Here is an 18,695-nt window from a genome sequence, read left to right as displayed (position 1 = left end):
CTGGCATGAGATGCCAGTCACAGTCAAATTTAATTGAAATCTTTCTGTCATTTTGCAGAAATATTTCTTTTCCAGGAACCAAAATATCTAAATTGGGAGAGCCCAAGTTTATAGAGACAGTTAGCATAAATTCCACAAGTCGATTTAATAGTAAGAGGAGCCACCCCATCTTGGTTTACATCATTGGTTCAAGGCTTATACTTCATCTTAGAGGGTAGTGTCCTCTAAGCAACACCACTCAATCATTCTGTTGGACTGGATACATCTTGGTAATGCAGTATATATGATGAGCCTGTTGGCACATCTTCTTTGTTATTAAATGGATTCTGTGGTCTGAGACAATACTGTGCAGGTATTATGCCAATGAATATGGCATTCCATGAGTCCTTGGATGGTGATGTTTCTGGAGGCACTGTAGGAAAAAATGGCATACTCATATCCAAAATACATATATACCAATTCCAGGAAGGATAAAGCACTTCTCTTCCAAGGTTAAAGGTTTTGATATAGTCAGCCTGCTGCCAATTGGCTTGGATGGTCTTTCCAACGAATGGTACTGTATTAAGAGCTCAGTCTCTACTGTTGGTGTGTTGGGACTCATCTATTCATTAAGTAGATCATCTTTGTTGAGTGCAAGTCCCTGTTGTTTAGCCCATGTATATCTCTCTTTCCTACTGTGATGGCCATGCTGTTCATGGGCTCATTGCACATTCACTGTGGTGGCTGAGGAGAGAAGCAGGAGGATATCCATAGGGTGAGTTGTCCTTGTAACTTTTGATAGCCACCTCTGATGCGGATCCTTTCTAGTGAAGATTAAAGTGAAACACAAAGATCTACACACTTTGAGTCCATTCTTAGGGGTCCACCTGTATACCTTTTTCACATTCTTCCTGTTCCAGATCTACTAGGCTTGTTCTTTTTAGGAGCTTGATCACTCAGACGAGCTATTCACCACTGTCCAAGAGTAAATATCTATACCTCACGCTACCTCTTTCTATATTCAAAGGGGGTAATCAGGTCACTGGGAGCCATCACCAAGTGAGGCTATGGTATAGCAGCAGTCCATTTCCAAACAATGCCACCATGTAATCCAACTCTTTTGGGAACTGAGCCAGAATTGTTTCTTTCCTCATTAGTTAGTTAAACAAAATTCTCACTATGACATAGATGTAGGTTCAGGGACAAGTGATGGTGCAGTAGTTTAGACTTACTATTAAATTACTTTGTAATTTACTAATGTATTTTTGGTTCAAGTCTGGTTCCAAATGTACCACCCTAATTGCACAATGGTTTGTGGTTGTGCATGCTCTAACTACGACTCTATGAATCCTCTAATATCCAGCATCAAGTCACATAGTCACTTAGTGTGCTAAGTGCCTGTCAGGAAGAAAATGCACACTTGGTCTTATCTTTAGAACACAAGATTTCATGCCAAGTTACTGTTAAAGAATTTTTCCTGTGGTTATATTTTGGAACATGTGGTGTGATAGAAGTGCTCAAGAGTTTAAGCTGTGTCTTCCACTTCAGGCCATGATAGAGTAATTGATAACAGACATAACCTATTAATGGAAACAACTAGAAAACAGGGAAAAATTTATAGGGTGACCGTTTTCAGATATTGGGAAACAGGCCTTGAAGGACTGTGATTCTTGAGTCAGGGACATAAGCAAGAGGAAACCTGTGACAGCTTTCAATTTCTGCCTAAAGAACTTCTTCAAAACATGGTGGACAGGAGGAGGTCACAAGCAGAGCAAGGTTAACTTGCTGAGTTGAAGAGAAATTGATTTGAGTTTGGGAAGGCTAAGGAGGATGGAATCTGAAGGGCAGAGTTTCAGAGAAGAAGGAAGGCCAAAGAAAGAGCTCCAGAAATCTACATAGTCCCTTTGAATCTATTGCTTAATATGAGGCTGAAATGCATACAGTGGAACTACAAGACCTAGAAAAGAGTGATCCAGTAGTTGTAATCTAAAGAGTGCTTAGAAGATACACACTAGAGGAATTCAAGTTTTAATCAGCCAGACTGTAAAGACCCTTTGAGTATCTGGCATTCAGTGGCCACTAGGAAGCTCATGCCTTAATAGTGGAGCAAAAACAGTCCTAGACTAGTACTACTCTAACCCTAATAAAGTTTAAAAAGCAACTTCAAAAGCATTAAGCTGTTCTGCAAGTAAATTAACTGCCTTTGGGCCCGCCCCATGGCTTAGTGGTTAAGTGCACGTGCTCCGCTACTGGCTGCCCGGGTTCGGATCCCGGGCGCGCACCGACGTACCGCTTCTCCGGCCGTGCTGAGGCCGCGTCCCACATACAGCAACTAGAAGGATGTGCAACTATGACATACAACTATCTACTGGGGCTTTGGGGAAGAAAAAAAAAAAGGAGGAGGATTGGCAATAGATGTTAGCTCAGAGCCGGTCTTCCTCAGCGAAAAGAGGAGGATTAGCACGGATGTTAGCTCAGGGCTGATCTCCCTCACCAAAAAAAAAAAAAACAAAGCTGACAAAAAAAAATTAACTGCCTTTCCTAATAAATAACAAAATTCTTTAAAGAAATGCAAGCACTTAATAAAATAAAATCCACAATGTTCTGCATCTGATGAAATTACCATACACACCAACAAAGAGAAGAATAATGAACCGTAATGAGGAGAAGAAGTCAATGGAAAAAGAAACAGAAATGAGAATGAAGGTGGAATTAGCAGACAAGGATGTTAAAACATCTGTGATAAATATGTTCAAGGATTTACAGGAAAAAAAAGCATGATGAGGAGAGAAATGGAAGATATAAAAATTAAAAAAGACACAACTAAGAATAAAAACACAATATCTGAAATAAAAATTCTCTAGATGAATCCATCTCCCTATCTCCCCTAAGTAACCAAAACCTTAATCTGTAAGGGGAAACTCATCAAAATCACAGCCTAATGATACTGGTGGAAATGAACTGCATCTGAGGAGGTGAATGAGGGAAGAAGTGCTACACATGGGGAGGGGCAAAAACACTTGGGAATGAGACCCAAGTCCACAGTGCCTGCCTAAGATTGAAGCATAATCATGACATCAGAGAATGACCTAACTCACATCCCACCACCATAACAAACAGCTGCTGAGTAAAAATAATGAATAAAAGTGGGATGTAGCTGGGAGAGCTTTGAGAAACAGACTATCTCTGGGAAGTGGCACAAAAGGAAGACACAAAGCTGGGTGGGGAGACAAACACAAGGTATCACCAGAGGAATTTGAAGCCACTAATCCACTGAGGGTGACCATAGTAACAACAACCTTCAAACCCAGTTTAATTAATGTCTAGATTAATGAAAATCCCCACAATAAAGGCCTAGCAGAAGGAAAGTCATGCTCAATTCCAAGCATAAAAAATTACCCCAGTACCTTTTGTCTTATACAACATGTCTGGCTTTTCAACAAAAAATTATGAGGCATACCAGAAGGCAAGAAACAAAATACAGTCAGAAGGAACAAAGAAATGATCAGGACAGAACTAAGAAATGACGTAAATGTTGCAACAATTAAAAAAAAAAAAAACCTTAAAATAACTATGATTAACATGTTAAAGTCTCTAATGAAAAAGTTAAACAACATGCAAGATAAGATAGGTAATTTCAGCAGAGAAATGGAAACATAAGAAAGAATCAAATGGAAATACTAGAAACAAAAAACACCTTAACAAAAGTGATGCATTCTGGGGACAGCCCTGGTGGTCTAGTGATTAAGTTTGGTGCACTTTGCTTCAGTGGCCCGGATTTGGTTCCAGGTGTGGACCTATACCACTCATCTGTTAGCAGCTGTGCTGTGGCAGCTGCTCACATAAGAGGAAAAAGAGGAAGATTGGCAATGAATGTTAGCTCAGGGTGAATCTTCCTCAACAACAACAACAAAAAAACCAAAGTGAATAATTCAACGAGCTCATCAGCAAGCTTGACACACCCACGGAAAGACTCAATGAATTTGACATAGGTCAATAGAAATTACCTGGAGTGAATCACAAAGAGAAAAGAGAGTGAAAAAACCACTTTTAAAGTGAAGGCAATATAAGACTTTTTCTGGCAAACATATGTTAATCCACTCAATATGGTATTGCTCCTCTTGCATACTGTATTTTGGTTTTTTCCCCACTCTTTTCTTTCTCTTTTATTCATTTCAGACAATTTCTATTAGGTATTACACTGAATTAAACTTAAAAAATAAACTTATTACTGTGATTGGCTTTCTAAAAAACTTGGTATTTTGAAACGATTACAGATTCACAGGGATTTGCAAACATAGTACAGAGGGGTCTTGTATAGCCTTCATCAGGTTTTCCTCAATTGTTCTATCTTACATAACTATAGTACAATATCAAACCAAGAAACTGACATTGGTACAATGTATGTGTGTATATGTCATTTTATCACATAGAAGATTCATATAGCCACCACTGCAATCAAGATACAGAAATATTCCACCACCACAAAGATCTCCCTCATGCTACTCCTCTGTAGTCATGCCCATCTTTCTCCCAACACTGCTAATCCCTGGGAACCACTAATTCAAAGGAAATAAAAACATACTGATGGAAAATTAAAGCGCAAGTTTTGTTAGATTTTCACCTAAGTATTTCATTTTTTTGAATGACGATAAATGATACTGTATTTTTAATTCCAGTTTTCATGCATCTATTGCTATTATATAGAAATAAAATAGATTTTTGTAAGTTGATCTTGTAACCCGCAATCTTGGTAAATTCACTGATTCTCAGAGGTTTTGTTTTTAGGATCCCTTGGGAATATCCTCATAGGCAATCATGTCATCTGTAAATAGGGACAGTTTTATTTCTTCCTTTCTGATCTTTATGTCTATTATTTCTTTTTCTTGCCTTATTGAATTGGCTAGACCTTCCAGTACTATGGTGAGTAGTAGTGGTGAGGGAAGACATCCTTCCTTTGTTTCATATCTTGGGGGAAAAGCATCTAGTTTTTCATCACTAAGTATGATGTTAGCTATAGGTTTGTTTTTTTTTTTTGAAGAGGAAGATTTGCCCTAAGCTAACTGTTGCCAATCTTCCTCCTTTTTTCTACCTCCCTCCCTCCCCACAAAGCCCGAGTACATAGTTGTGTATAGTTGCAAGTTCTTCTGGTTCTTCTATGTGAGCCACCCCATAGCATGGCTACTGACAGATAAGTGGTGTGGTTCTGTGCCCAGGAACTGGACCAAGGCTGCCAAAATGGAGCATGCCAAACACTAACCACTAGGCCATCAGGGCTGGTTCTATAGGTTTTTTTGTAGATTTTCTTTATCAAGTTAAGGAGTTCCCTGTATTCTTCTTTTCTGAGAGTATTTATTATGAATGTGTGTTGAATTTTGTGAAATGCTTTTTCTGTATCAACTGATATAATCATGTGATTTTTTTGTTCTTTAGCCTATTATGTAACAGATTACAATGATTGATAGGTGAGTTTTGAACCATCTTGGAATAAATCTCACTTAGTCACAGTGTATAATTCTTTTTACTCCAGATTGCTGAATTCTATTTAATAATATTTTGTTAAGCATTTTTACATTTATATTCCTGAGAGATACTGGTCTGTAGTTTGTTTTGTGCTTTCTTTATTTGGTTTTGGTAATTCAGACACCATAACATAAATTGGGAAGTGTTTCTTCCTCTTCTATTTTTTGGAGGACATTGTGTAAAATTGGTGTTAATTCTTCCTCAAATGTTGGGTAGAATTCTTCAGTTAAACCATCTGGACCTGGAGATTTCTTTGTAAATTATGAATTTAATTTTGTTAATGGTTATAGCATGATTCAAATTACCTTAGAGTTGTGGTAGTTTATGCATTTTGAAGAATTGGTCCATTTTGTCTAAGGTGTCAAATTTATGTGTTTTGAATTAATCACTGAATTAATCAGTATTCCCTCATTATCCTTCTGATGTCAGCAGGGTCTATAGTGATATCATCTGTTTCATTCCTAATAGATGTAATTTCTCTCTTCTCTCTTTTTTGTTTGTCAGTTTTGCTAAAAGTTTCTCAATTTTATCAATACTTTCAAACAACCAGTTTTTGTTTTATTGATTTTCTCTATTGTTTTTTATTTCCAATTTCATTGATTTCTGCTATTACCTTTATTATTTCCTTTACTTTGCTTGCTTTGGATTTATTTTGTTCTTTTGTCTGGACATGATCGTCTATTTCTTGAGAAAGGAGCTTAGATTATAGATTTTCTTGGCCTAAAAAGTATCTAGTGTTACAAATTTCCCTGCTTTAGTTGTATTCCACAAATTTTGATATATTGTGTTTTCCTTTTCAATCAGTTCAATTTGGTTTTTGACTCCTCTTGACATTTCCTTTTTGATTCATGGGTTATATAGAGACATGTTGTTTAGTTTCTAAGTGTTCAGAGATTTTCCTGTTATTGATTTCTTGTTTGATTTCATTGTGGTCAAAGAACACATTCTATATGATTTCTATTCTTTGAAATGTTTTTAGGTTTGTTTTATAGTCCAGGATATGGTCTATCTTGGTTTTCCCATGATCACTTGAAAAGAATGTGTTTGTTGCTGTTGTTGGGTGGAGAGTTATAAGTGTTGATTAGATCCTGTTAGTTGGGACATAAAGTTCTTTCATAATTTTCTGATTTTCCATCTAGTTGTTATATCAGTTAATGAGAGAGGGTGTTGAAGTCTCCAGCTAGAATTGTGGACTTATCCATTTCTCCCGTCACTTCAATCAGTTTTATTTCACATATTTTGCAGCTCTATGTTTGGGTGATGTTTAGGTGTGCCATGTCTTCTTAGTGGACTTACCCTTTTATTATTATGAAATATCCTTCTCTGTTCCTGGTAATTTTCATTACTTTGATGTCTAGTTTATATAGCCACTCCTGCTTTCTTTTGATTAAATTTTGCATGGTATATTTTTTCCATCCTTTTACTTTCAACCTACCTGTATCATTATATTTGAAATGAGTTTCTTTTAGATATCATATAAGTAGGTCACCATTTTTTAATCCATTCTGCTAATTTCTGTATCTTTTATTTGCTGTTTTTTGACCATTTCCACTTAAAGTAATTATTGATATGTTAAGGCTTATATCCGCATTTTATATTTTCTTTTCTATTATTTCTTTCTCTCTTTTTTTGTTTCTCTGTTTTCTTTTTCCTGACTGCTTGTAGATTACTTGAACATTTTTTAGAGTTCAATTTTGATTCATCTATAGTGTTTGGCTGTATCTCTTTGTATAAATTTTTTAAATAGTTGATTTAGGCATTGCTTTTATGTACTGAATATTACAATATACTGATGTCCACATTTTGCCAGTTTGAGTGACATGCAAAACCTTACTTCTCTTTATATCTTGCTACCCTTTCCTATTTATAATATAATTGTCTTAAATATTTCCTTTACATACACTGAGAACTGTATCACACAGTATTATAATTTTGCTTGAACCATTAAACTAATTTAGAAAACTTAAGAGGAAGAAGAAAGCTTATCATATTTACCCATTTTTTTACTCTTTTCATTGTTCTTTCTTGCTTTGAATATCCAAAGATTCTTTCTTTAATCATTTTATATGTGTTTAGATAACTTCCTTTAGCTATTCTTTTGTGGTCGATCTGGTGGTGACAAAGTCTCTTAGTTTTCCTTCATCTGAGAATGTCTTGATTTTTCTCATTTTCCTGAAGGATATTTTCTCTATATATTTATTTCTGGGTTAACAATTCTTTTCTTTCATTGCTTATGTTATGCTACTACATTCTGGCTTTCACGGTTTCTAATGAGAAATCCACTGTTGTTTGAATTGTTTTTCCCGGATAGGTGATGTGGTTTTTTTGGTCTTGCTGCTTTCAATATTTTTTATTCATCTTTAGTTTTCAGAAGTTTTACTATGATATGTCTTGACATGAATTTCTTTGTAGTTAAACTGTTTGTGGTTTGCTCAGCTTAGGGAATCTGTAAGTTTATGTCCTTTAGTTAATTAGGACATTTTCAGTAATCACTTCTTTGCATAGTTTTTCACCCTCATCTTCTTTCTCCTCTTTCCAGAACTCCAATGATATGAATATTAGATTTCTGTTATAGTCCCATGGGTCCCTAAGGCTTATTTAATTTTTTCCAGTATTTTTTTCTCTGTTGTTGAGTTTGGATATTTTCTATTATTCTTTTCTCTAGTTCATTGATTCTCATCCAGTCTGCTAATACACCCATCAAAGGCATTCTTCATTTCTGTTACAATGTTTTTGATCTCTAGTGTTTCCTTTGGGTTCTTTATTAGAATTTCCATCTCTCTGTTTACATGGCCCATCTGTTCTTGCATGCTGTCTACTTTATCTATTAAATCCTTTAAGATCTTAATCATAGTTGTTTTAAATTCCTGGTCTTATAATTCCAATATCCCTGCCATGTCTGAGTCTTGTTGTTATGTTTGCTCTGCCTCTAAAAACTGTGTTTTTTGGCTTTTAGCATATCATAATTTTTTCTTGATAACTGGACATAATGTATTGGGTAAGAGGAATTGCTGCAAATAGATCTTTAGTAATGTGATGGTAAGGTGTTGGGGGGAGGGGAAGTATTCTATAATCCTATGGTTAGGTCTTAGTCCTTTAGTGAGTTCACCCCCTGACATATCCTTCTAAGTTTTTTCTCCCTTAGGTGGAACAGGATGGCTAGAGTGGGCTGGAGTTGTTTACTTCCTTTCCCCTGGTTAGTTAGGCTTTGATAAAACCCCAGAAGGTTAGGCGCTAGTTAAATAGTTTCTCCAGTGGACAGGCCTTGTTAAGAAGAAAAGAATGCTTTGGTGTATTTCAAAATGGTTCTTTTTCCTTTCCTGTTCTTGGAAGCATGAGGGGATTTTTCTCCTATATTCACTGTGAGAATCAGGTCAGCCTCCTGGAGGTAAATCTCACAAAAATATGGGGACCTCAACGATTGAGTCCCCCTGAAGTTTTTAACTCTCATACTTGTCCATGCTAAGCCTCAGCCATCTGTCAATTATAGGTTAGGTTTCCTTACCTCAGCACTGGCCCCCATGGAGGTTTGTGTTCTGTGCTCATGAGTTTCTGCTCTGGTAACTTGTAATTCTCTGTATTTTCCTATTGGTCTCTCTAATCTTGGGAGCTGTGGTTAGCCCTGTGACCTCTCTTCTCTTAAGAATCTAGGAATAATTGTTGATTTTTCAGTTTGTTCAGCTTTTACTTATTTTTAGGGTGGATTGGCAACTTACAGCTTCTTACATGCTGGATTGGAAACTGGAAGTCATTCATTGACTCTTTACTTTGTCTTCTCCACTCTGCTGGTGAGTCTATCCACTTTTTTTAAAAAAAAATTGATTATTCTATTATTGAGTTCTAAAATTTCCATTTGGTTCTTTGTAATTTCTATTTCTTTGCTAAGGTTTTCTATCTTTTTCATTTGTTTCAAGAGTGTTTGAGAATTGCTTGTTAAAACAATTTTATGATGGCTGACTTAAAATCTTTTTCAGATAATTCTAACACCTGACTCAGCTCAGTTATCATCTGTTCATTGTCTTTTTGCATTTAAATTGACATTTTCTGGGTTCTTGGTGTAAGGAGTTATTTTTTAGTGAAACTTGGACATTTTGTTGATTATGTTATGAGTCTCTGGATATCATTTAAATCTTCTGTTTTAACAGGTGTCCTCTAATTCCATTCTGCTGGGGGACAGAATATTTTTCCTCATTACTGCCAGGTGGTGGTGGATGTCTAAGTTTCCCTCTTTTCCTCTGTTAACACACAGGAGGTACCAACTCCCTGTCCACTGCTTAATGGGGGTAGGAGTTCAGGGTCCCTACTGGCCCTCCACTGATACACCCTGCCAGAGATACAAGGAAGGGTGCCTAGTTACCACCAGATGAGGATGGAAGTCAAGGCTTTCCATGTGGTCTCCACTGATACAGTGTTTTGAGGGAGGATTTCATCATCAACTGACAGGGATGAAAGTTTTGGCTTCCCACTCAGCCTTCTCTGACACCACGGCAGTGTGGAGATGGGGTGCTTCATTACAAAATGGCAAGGGTGGAAATCTAGGCTCCCCACTCAGCTTTTCCTGGATGAGGTAGATGAGACCTCAGTATTTTTTCTGTGGCATTGGCTGAAGTCGAACAGTTATTCTCTAAAAGTTTTCTGTTTTGCTAGGCTGCCCTTTTTCTGGTTCTTTAGCTAGAGAGATCAGACTCTCACTGGAGCTTTTAAAATCTGCACCCATTGGCGTTTCTTGTTTGACAGCCTTTCCAGCACCCAATCTGGGATATATAAGGCAAAAATAAAACCTATAAAACTCACTGCTGTGTTGTTCTTGTTTCCTGAGGTCCCTAGCCAGTCTGCCTTATTTTCTTCACCTTTCAGAATCTTATGTGTGAGATATATATGTATATATATAAATTCTCTCTATTATATAAAATATATTATTTTACATATATTAACATATTAGATATATATGTATTAAACATATATTAAATATATAATTATATATATTAGAAACTCTAGACTATATATCCTAGAAATTTTTAATTGTGCTTAGCAAAAGAAATAGGGAAAAGTACATCCACTCCATCTTTTTGGAATCAGAACTCTCATCACCATCATTTTCAAAACATATTTTTGCTGAATATAGCATTCTAGGTTGACAAGTTTTTATATTCAGTACATAAAGACATTGCTCCATTGTCTTTTAGTTTGCATAGATTCTGATTTCTGAAGTCATTCTATCCTTCATTCCTCTGGTAAAATGTAATATATGTATTTTTTACTATGGCTACTTTTAATATTTTCTCTTATCACTGTTTTTTTTTTCCTCCACCAATTTGCTTATAGTGTGCTTTAGTTTTCTTTATGTTTGGTTTTCTTTATGTTTCTTGTGCTTAAAGTTAATTGAACTTCTTTCTCTCTCCCCTGGATTATAAGCTACATGAAAGCAATAACTAGGAGGATGATCTCAAAAGTATTAATTGAAGACTGTAAATGAATGTCTCAAAATATATGCAAACCTGTTCATAAATAAATAGACACAAATACATCTATATATATATGGTATTTAGCAATATTCTTCTTTCCATCTACCTATAAATCTTACCCAGACATCATCTAGAGACTCAAACCCCTCGAGCTCTAAAAACGATTATTTAAGCACCATTCCATACCCTATGGAAGTTCAGAACACTTACTCAAGAATATTCTAAAAACTAAGACATTTTTACTTTCATGGCTGCCTTGGGACCCACATTTTTAATTCTAACAAATTCATGTGTGTTCTTTGTCTTGATAATTGTAGGAGAAAATGCTGTAAAATCTCTAATATCCTTTCCATGTCATATGATTAGTCAAAGTTAATCATGGTAATCTCATCTGTGTCATGGACTGGTTAAGGGTTGGACAAGCCTTAAACAATTCTGGCCAATGATATGTGTTGAGAATCTTGCCCAAGACTTCTCGTAAAGTAAAACCAGTCTCTCTCTACACAGTTATACAAATAAGGGAGTATGTTACCACAGATACTGATGGAAGCCTGCTTGTCCCCATCTGGATCACAGTAGGAATGAGATTTTCACTTGGATAATTTAAAATGAAGATACTTTAATTACGGGACCATTTATAGAAGTATAAATAGTGTTAAGGTATGAGCAGATCAAGGGACTTTGCGATTCCTGGAGACCAGAAAGAGTGGGAAGACTTGAAGAGGCAAAAGTAGTTGGCAGAAGCTCCAGTTATGGTGGGACCAGCCATGGCCAGAACAATTGTGTACCAAAGCAAGGAAGGAATGGAGAAGGAATCTCCTGATGGTACCATCCACTGGCTGAACCCAACTAGAAACCAGCTGGAAAGTCTGACCAAGTAATGCAATCCTTAGCTCAGCCTTTGGGGCACAGAGCAGGGCCAATAAGGACAGAGAATGGGCCTGGTCAGGCAGACTAAAAATATCCTTATGACCACATGGGGAACCAACTATAGGATGAATCCAATTCTGTAGACAGAAGAGCAGAGAAATAATTGGATCTGTGTTGACACGGTTAGAGACTAAATCAATTGACCCTATAGACTCTCCTATTTCTGCACTTTCTATTATAAAATACAACAAATGTTGGGGCCAGCCCGATGGCACAGCAGTTAAGTGCGTATGCTCCACTTCGGCGGCCCAGGGTTTGCAGGTTCGGATCCTGGGAGCACACAGACACACCACTTGTCAAGCCATGCTGTGGCGGCATCCCATATAAAGTAGAAGAAGATGGGCACAGATATTAGCCAAGGGCCAATGTTTCTCAGCAAAAAGAGGAGGATTGGCCTCGAATGTTAGCTCAGGGCTAATCTTCCGCACAAAACAAACAAACACCAATATAACAAATGTCCTTACTGCATGAGACAGTCTCAATTGATGTTTTTATTACATGAAGGCAAAAGCATACGATCTAATATTAGAATAATTTACCTATTGCTTTGTGTACTTGATTATGGAACACATTCCCTTCATCTCGAATTTCTTCCCTCCTCCACCCTGATCAACTACAAATACAAGTCTCTTGCATGAAGCATCTTTTACTGAAGTTTTCAGGCTTATATGGAGGGTTCCCATGTCACAATGAAAGGTAAAAAATAAAAATTAAAATTTCACATTAGATGTTTTTGTCTAAAATAATTTTAGGTTTCTCACTGACTATTCCTCTCTTTAGAGTACCTTGCTTTTTTCCAATTCATTACTTTCTCTTCCCGCCATCTACTGTCTCCCTCTCCTTGTCTGCCCCTTCCATTTCATCTTCCATCACTAGATTGAAAAATAAGTTCTATATTATTATCCAGAGAATGCACATCATACTCCTGATGTGACACAAATGAACACAGGGGCATTTGTAAGCAACATTCACTTTTTTTAGAAGGTAATTGTGATAATAAATAATATCTTCACCACCCCAATTACATATTATATCCAAGATAGTCTTACATAGTGAGAATTATTTCTAAATCTTACAATAACTATGAAAAAAATTTTTGTTTTACTGCATTGTAATGAGAAAAGTGAGGCTTGAGATGTTTATTTGCCCTAAATACTAGTTGATGAAGCTGATATTTAACCATCATGTGATACCAAAGCATTTTTTTTTTTTTTTGGTCTACACTATAAGGCATATCTTTTTCTTTAAATATTTCCTTTGCTTATTTTCTCTGAACAGACCCTAATTCACTGAAAGAATATGCAATGGACAAGGATTGTGTCAGTTTTTGCCAATGCTCAATGGTTCAGAGCACCAGTCAAGGTTCAATGTAAGTGCTGAATACTGGATGAGGAGAAATGTCTGAGAGAATCCAGATAGACTTTAGTCAACTGTCTCCAAACCAGAGAATACTAGTGCCATGGGCAAGGCTTGGCCACATATTTGGAATTGTGAAATCTCACCCTGGCTTCATAACCCTCTTCAAGTAAGATTATCAAAGGAGCTGAGAGTAATGGTGGATGTAGTATAACAGCCACTTCAGTCCCTGGTCCCTCAGAATAGCTTAAGTTTTCCTATTTGAGAATATAAGGTCATTCTCCTCCAAATATTATTGCTGATGTTGTTGTTGTGTGTAAACCATGACTTTGGGTATGAGTTTAAGTAGGCTGAAATATCTTTTATACAGCCACGTATTGCTTAACGATAGGGATAAATTCTGAGAAATGCATTGTTAGGAGATTTCATTGTTGTGCAAACAGCATAGAGTGTACTTACACAAACCTAGATGGTATAGCCTACTATGCACCTGGGCCATATGGTACTAATCTTATGGGACCACGGTGGAATGTGCAGTTTGCAAAATGTCGCTATGCAGCTCATGACTGTTTGGCTGAATATTAGGGCCTCTCTTTACTGGTAAAAAATTATAGGAGTGGAAGATATTATAAATTTCCACAAAGGGATACTTGAGGTTTTTCTGAAGATGAAGCAACATGATGACTACAGATCTAGAAGCTGGGGGAAAAGTGATCTCTGGAAATATCCCAAGAATCACTAGGAAAACAGAATCAGAGATGAGAGAAAAAAAGGCAGAGGTGAGCAGGAAGAGTGACATGTGTAGATAAGCTCTGAGTGGTTAAATCACCAATGAGTGGTCCCACTGAGGAGGGGATTGGATTAGGAAGCTGACAGGAAGAAAGAACCTGAAGAAATGGATCAGGAGACAAAGCTCAGTCATACCGCAAGTCCATAGCAGGCAGCCTGGGTTTTCATCTCATTCTTCTTCTGTTTTCAAGGGCCATTTTCCTGAAGCTGAGGAACCATGAAACTTGTTCTATGCCAGGATCACATACTTTCTCCATTTACCTCCAAATTTTCCAAAAATATCTTGTTTCCCCTATTTCCTGCTAAACGTTTCCCCATAGTCCTGGTCCTTTCAGCCTCCAACATCCTCCAAGTCCTTACCTGGCATCTGCTATGGGGTTTACCTCATTAGTCCTTGCTTGGAGGAGGCACTGTCTGAGAATAATCCCTGGCTAATGAGGAAGGAGTCTCCACAATGCCCATGTCAACCTCCAGTGTCTCTCTTTTCTCTGAAAATGGATTGGCATCACAGATTCTGGGAAAAGAGAAGATGTTGGGATTAGAAAGGCACAGGGTCCAGTGAGGAGTTGCAATGCAGAAAGAGTCCATTGATCAGAGAGGGAAGGGTGAGGATGTGGACAGAGTTGAAACATGCAGTCATGATCTCCAAACTGGTCTTGGAGTGAGCAGTGTTCCTCAGCACTCCAAAGAACTCGAATTCTACAAACCTGTCAATCTCGGGTTGCTCCTACCTGGTTTTCTTTTCCAGGTTCCATATAGAATTGTTCATCTGAATCAAAATTGTAGGGTAACTAGCATAAAGAGTGTGCCATAGTGCCTGTGAGGTTAGTTACTGATCAAAGATGGCAGAGCATGGAAAGAGGAGACGATGGATAAGAATAAAGGAGGGTGGATCAGACAACACGTATGCACACTGATCAGAACAGAACCCATGCTTGAAAGAGCCTGAGTACAAAATCCCAATTTCCTTTCTCTTTCTCTTAGGTTCCCCGGTGTTCAGAGTCTTCTTTGGGGGAACCTTATATTTGAGAAGTCTGGTCAAGAAACAAGAACTGGATAAAAACAGATTGTGGCCTGGGTTCCTGCTCACTCTCAAGGATGTGTCTTATGGATCAGTCAGCTAATTTGAGCCACCAGCAATTCATGAATGAATGGGAAATTCACAACAACTAGCCCATGCATCAGTTTCCTTAATGATATACTGACCAGATTTAGTAAATTTAGTAATTTACCAAAACTTTGTTTGAGGAATAGTTTTATTGAATTTCTTACTTCATTACTTGTCTAGTGAACAATACATTGTAATTCATTATTGTCTACTGAACATTACAAAAATGTCAGCATTTCAGATAGAAATTTTTCAGTTTATATTTATATTAGTATCAAATCCTTTTAAAAGTTATATTTTATTTTATAAATTTTAGCATTTTAAAGGCTCTTTTGCTAATTTCTCTGAAGGATGAATTCTTAAAATTTGACAAACTCAACCAAAACATATGTATATACATATTTTTAGTTTTTTTTTGTTTTGTTTTGCTGAGGAAGATTTGCCCTGAGCTAACATCTGTGCCAATCTTCCTCTAGTTTGTATGTGGTTTATCGCCACAGCATGGCTGACGAGTGGTGTAGGTCTGTGCCCGGTATCTGAACCTGCTAACCCGAGCCACCAAAGCGGAGCACGCCGAACTTAACCACTATGACACAGGGCCAGCCCCCAAAACATATTTTTTAACTATTTAGAATGTTTATTCCAATTTATATTAAAAGCATTTTAAACAACTTCTGAAACTGTCTTTCAATTAATTGACCAGTTTTCATTTTGTCTTTATAAATGCACTTGTTATAAAGCTTCATGGAAACTGAGGCCTAGTTATTAGCAGAAAGATGGAGTCCCGGAGAGCAAGAGAATGGGGGCCATGGGAGAGCAAGAGGGTCCTAGAAACCCAGAAGTCTATGATTCACAGCCTTCTAATATACTTCCAAACCATCAAATATGAATTTGATACAAACTTTAGAAACAGAAAAAAAGAAATGTGTTTGGGGTACATTAATAATTTTGACAAATTGCTTCCTTAGTAAACTGGCTTTTGGTGGATTGGGTTCATCAAATTAACCAAGATTCCTTTTGGATCACATAAAGTAATCTACAGACTCTCTGAAAAGTCCCCGCCACTCTGCTTCCAAGCTAGGTTTATGAACAAAACTGAGATTCACGGCACTTCTCTGCTTAAATTCTCTCTATTTTTTCTCGTTATACTGCGAAGAAAACCCAGGCCACTTTTAATGATGCCGTCATCAAACCTCACAAAGACAAGGATACCTAAATCCCACCCTCTAATCATACCAAACCACGCTCTGTGAGTGACCTCCTCCCACCCCAGCCACAGTCTTGCTAAGCCTCTGTCTGCACTCAGGTGAGTGTTTTTGCCTGGAATGAACCTAGCCGTTTATCTGCCGAGCCCTCACCTCCTCTGAGAAGTGTACCTGGAAGGTCTGTTTTTTTACCTCTGTCTTGACCTCTACACCATCAACTCCCCATACTCCTAATCTTAAAAAACTATTATTCACGAACTAATACACAAATAATAATCATCATCTAGTCTTATGTTGCCAACACATTCCAAGAGAAAAGAAAATAACTGAATCAATGGGCACCACTATCAATTTATAGTTTTAGGAGTCCCCTGAACCCTCAATACTGTTCAGTCTTGTCGTTAGTCAGCAGTATTTGACATTCCCCTTAGGGTCTGTTGCAAACTTTTGTTTCTTTTATTTTTTCCCCTCCAATGTGGGAACTCCTAAAAGGCAAGATCCATCCATTTTCATCTTTGAAACCTAGGACCTTAATCCGTGGGTGTGTAAAAAACACTGTTAAGTGGCATATCCAATGTCCGAGGTCTGTTGGGTTTTTGGGAAGGAAGACCAAACTACAGAAAAAAAACCGCATGGAGAGGTCAGAGCTCAGACACAAGGAGAGCCCTGATCATGACGGTGAGGAATGTGGGGCCCTTGGGCATGTGGCACAGGACAGGCTTTTAGACATTTGTCAGAAGCTACAATGAGGAGTGGCCAGTCCCTCTTCCTCTGAATCGAATCAAGATGGGTGAAATATGGTCCTGGACTCTCTGCCAGAACAGCCCATGTAGATCACAAAGCTGCATTCACCTTCTTCTTCTTTCATCAGTTTGTACTAAGACTCTGTGTTTTACACTCAAGTTTCCACATTTGTGAGCCCACTGAGAGGAGAACCAGGTTCTGAGATCTGAAATTATAGTTAAAATGACAGTTCTGTGCAGGAGTAGTAGTGTCACTTTGGAGAGGGAAAATGCAGTGGATTCATGATCAAATACATCTAATATGCTCTCCCTGCTCTTTCTCTCCATAATGATGAGATAAGAGGCAGGGATTCAAAATCATAATGATTCTATCATCTGTACAGAGATAAGAAATAACAAGAAGACTTTTATGTCTTTGTTAATGACATTAAAAAAAAAATGAACTCACTACTATTATATTAAAAACTAATGCATATGTAGCTCACCTCAGATTGCAGAGGACTTTTTAAATTATGTCTACATTCATGACAGTGGTCCTGTGAAGTGTGTATTCTTTCTAAAGATGAGGCAAAACTAAGTCTTTCAGAGCTTAAATGGCTTACCCTTGGTCATTCTGCTACTAATTTGACTCTTTCTTCAGATTCTCTAAAACAAGATTTTAAAGAGAGAACTTTGTGCAAAGAGAAAGGACCTACTTTATATGTGTCATGGAAAATTCATATAACTGGTTACCTAACAGTTGATATAGGGTACATATGTGAGTAGCTTCACAAAGATTTAGAAAAATTTAGGGATAAATGCTTCATAAATTTTTATTAAAGGGAAATAATATTTTGGGGGCATTATTTCTAATTATATTACTACAGGCATTAAAGAGGCCACAGGACCCTTCAGAATATACAATGTTTCTTGATTCCTGAAATGAACACAGAATACGTCCTGGATGGCCCTTCTGGTGACAAGATGATTATTATGTTCACAGTTAACCCCACTGACCAAGTACAGATCCTAAGGGATGCTGACCAGGGAAGATGATTTCTCCCTGAATTTCCACAAGGAAGAAGTCCACAACTTTTATCTTCCACCCTGAGGGAACAGAGGATGTCCCCTGGGGAGAGTCTCCTTGCTGTAACCCTGACCCATAACAATGACTGTTTTTTATCCCATCATCTACCTACATGGGGATGCACTGCCCTCATCCTAAATGCCCTGCCTCCAAAGAGGCCAGGCGGTGTGATTCAGGTGAGGCACCTGGAATCAGGATGTTTGTCAGAGTTGCCTTCTTCTCAGGCCAGAACAGCAGTGGCTGCCCTGAGTAATGCAGCAGGGGTATGGACAGTGCAGAGAGCTCTAGAGAATCTAGAGAATGCTGACTGAGGAAACAGCTGGCAGAAGTCCAAACCAGAGTCTTTCAAACGAAGTTTTAGCCAATCAGAAAAAGTATTCTAAGGTGACACTTTTGTTGCTAGTTGTAAAGTCTGTGTAAATAGGCCTGTCAGGCTGGGAAATCCCCAGGTCTGATGCAAAATCCACTGCACAGCCCCGGAAAGAAATGAGAGAATTTTCCCCTTTAGGACAGGAGGGAGGGTATGGGCCA

This window comes from Ceratotherium simum, chromosome 13 (assembly GCF_057802395.1).
Source record: "Ceratotherium simum simum isolate JZ-2026a chromosome 13, ASM5780239v1, whole genome shotgun sequence".
NCBI classification, from domain to species: domain Eukaryota; kingdom Metazoa; phylum Chordata; class Mammalia; order Perissodactyla; family Rhinocerotidae; genus Ceratotherium; species Ceratotherium simum.
Note: the sequence above shows the minus strand (reverse complement) of the source record.